The sequence below is a fragment of the Hordeum vulgare genome, chromosome 4H, assembly GCF_904849725.1.
Source record: "Hordeum vulgare subsp. vulgare chromosome 4H, MorexV3_pseudomolecules_assembly, whole genome shotgun sequence".
In the NCBI taxonomy this organism is placed as follows: domain Eukaryota; kingdom Viridiplantae; phylum Streptophyta; class Magnoliopsida; order Poales; family Poaceae; genus Hordeum; species Hordeum vulgare.
The window spans coordinates 267247254-267250567 of record NC_058521.1 but is presented as its reverse complement, the minus strand read 5'-3'; positions in this window follow the sequence as shown (position 1 = coordinate 267250567).

Below are 3314 nucleotides of genomic sequence, written 5' to 3'. Positions count from 1 at the left end.
GCTATCTTTTATGTGAGCATCATTGAATTATCAATGCCTAGCTAAGGGCGTTAAACAATAGCGCTTGTTGGGAGGCAACCCAATGAATTTATCTTTTTCTTTCTGTTTTGTTGCGTCCACACCATAATAATTATGTTGTGATTGTGTTTTTGTGTTTCTTTTTGTGTTTGATCCAAGCAAAACCTTTATGACTAGTCTTGGTGATGGTTGTTTGATCCTGCTGGAAAAGACAGAAACTTTTCGCTCAAGAAATGATTTTTCATTTTTATTCAGAAAGAGCTTTTGAGTTGATTCTTTTTGCTCCTAGTTGATATGCCTTTTGCCCAGGTAGTCGTAATTGTTCAGAATTTTTGAGGTACTAGAAGTATACGAAGTATACAGATTGCTACAGACTGGTCTATTTTTGACAGATTCTGTTTTTGTTGAGTTGGTTGCTTGTTTTGATGAAACTATGGATAGTATCGGGGGGTACTAGACATGGAAAAGTGAGAATACAGTAGCCCAACACCAATATAGATAGAATTCAAGTTTTCTACAATACCAAAAGAGGTGGTAGTTTGTTTTCTTGTGCTAATGATATCACGAGTTTCTGTTTAAGTTTTGTGTTGTGAAGTTATCAAGTTTTGGGTGATGTTCTCATGGACAAAGAGATAAGGAGTGGAAAGAGCTCAAGCTTGGGGATGCCCAAGGCATCCCAAGCCAAATTAAAGGACACCAAAAAGCCTAAACTTGGGGATGCCCCGGGAAGGCATCCCCTCTTTCGCCTTCAATCCATCGGTAACATTACTTGGAGCTATATTTTTATTCACCACATGATATGTGTTTTGCTTGGAGCGCCTTGTATCGTAGGAGTCTTTTCTTTTTGTTGTGTCACAATCATCCTTGCTGCACACCTTTTTGAGAGAGAGAGACATGCACTCATTGTGATTTTGCTAGAATGCTCATAGTGCTTCACTTATATCTTTTGAGCTAGATACTTTTGCTCTATGTGCTTCACTTTTATAATTTTAGAGCACGGCGGTGCGTGACTTGGTAGTTGGCTTATGCTATGAAAGTAGTCCCAAAGTGATAGGTACACAAAGAGGATACAAAAACCTCCATCTTCATGTGCATTGAGTAGTAAGAGAAGTCTTGATTCCTCTCAATTAGTTTTGAGACGTGGATTTGGTAATATTAAGAGCTACGTTAGCAGGGTGTTGTGAATCTAGAGATACTTGTGTTGAAATTAGTGATTCCCGTAGCATGCACGTATGGTGAACCGCTATGTTAGGAAGTCGGAGCATAATTGACCTATTGATTGTCATCCTTTGTGTTGAGGTCGGGATCGCGCGATGGTTAACACCTACCAACCCTTCCCCTAGGAGTATGCGTTTAGCACTTTGTTTCGATTACTAATAAAAACTTTCGCAACAAGTATGTGAGTTCTTCATGACTAATGTGAGTCCATGGTATAGATGCACTTTCACCTTCCACCTTTGCTAGCCTCTTTAGTGCCGCACAATTCTCGCCGGTGCACAAACCCACCATATGCCTTCCTCAAAACAGCCACCATACCTACCTACTATGGCATTTTCATAGCCATTCCGAGATATATTGCCATGCAACTCCCACCGTTCCGTCTCATGACTTGTGCCGTCACTCTCATATTGCCATTGCATGATCGTAAGATAGCTAGCGAGATGTTTTCAACGTCATACGCCATGCTAGATCGTTGCACATCCCGGTACACTACCAGAGGCATTTCCTATAGAGTCATCATCATTTTGAGATTTGAGCTGTGAGTAAATAAAAGTGTGATGATCATCATTATTAGAGCATTGTCCCGTGTGAGGGAAAAAAAGAGGCCAAAGAGCCCAAAAATAAAAAAAGGAGAAAAAAAGAAGAGAAGAGGCCTAAGAGCCCAAATAAAAAAAAGAGAAAAAGAGAGAAGGGACAATGCTACTATCTTTTTCCACACTTGTGCTTCATAATAGCACCATGTTCTTCACGATTGAGAGCTTCTTGCTTTGTCACCACCATATTCTAGTGGTAATCTTCATTATATAACTTGGCTTGTATATTCCAATGATGGGCTTCCTCAAATTGCCCTAGGTCTTCATGAGCAAGCAAGTTTGATGCACACCCACCAGTTCTCCTTTCGAGCTTTCACATACTTATAGCTCTAGTGCATGTCTTGTATGGCAATCCCTACTCATTCACATTGATATCTATTAATGGTCATCTCCATAGCCCTTTGATACGCCGAGTCAATGTGACCATCTCCTCCTTTTTGTCTCACAACCACCACAACACTCTATTCCACCTATAGTGCTATATCCATGGCTCACGCTCATGTATTGCGTGATAGTTATGAAAAGTCTGAGAAAGTAAGAGTGCGAAAACAATTACTTGGCCAATACCGGGGTTGTGCATGATTTACATTAGTTGTGTGAGGATGATGGAGCATAGCCAGACTATATGATTTTGTAGGGATAACTTTCCTTGGCGTTGTCATTTTGAAAGTTCATGATTACCTTGCTAGTTTGCTTGAAGTATTATTGTTTTCATGTCAATAGCAAACTATTGTTTCGAATCTTACAAATCTGAACATTCATGTCACGTGAAAGAAGTTGCAAAGGAAAACTATGCTAGGTAGCATTCCACATCAAAAATTCATTCTTTATCACTTCCCTACTCGAGGACGAGCAGGAGTTAAGCTTGGGGATGCTTGATACGTCTCCAACGTATCTATAATTTTTGATGGTTTCATGCTATTATCTTATCAAACTTTGGATGTTTTGCATGCCTTTTATATATTTATTGGGACTAACTTATTAACTCAGTGCCAAGTGCCACTTCCTGTTTTTTTCCATGTTTTTGACCCCTTTTGGAGGAGAATTTGAAACGGAGTCCAAACGGAATAAAATCCCTGAAAAGATTTTTCCCGTAACGAAAGAAGATCAGGAGACTTGAGAGCCAAGGCAGGGGGTCCCCAAGGGCCCCACAAGCCCCCTCCCCGCGGCCAGGGGGAGACCGCGGCCCTCAGACTTGTGGCCCCCCTGGACCTCCTTTGACCTAGGTTTTGCGCCTATATATCCCCAAAAATTCCACAAAAAACCAGGAGATCATCGAAAGTACTTTTCCGTCGCCGCAAGCTTCTGTCTCCGCAAGATCCCATCTGGGGCACATCCTGGTGCCCTGTCGGAGGGGGGATTCGGATACGGAGGGCTTCTTCATCAACACCATGACCTCTCCGATGATGCATGAGTAGTTCACCATAGACCTACGGGTCCATAGATAGTAACTAGATGGCTTCTTCTCTCTCTTGGATCTTC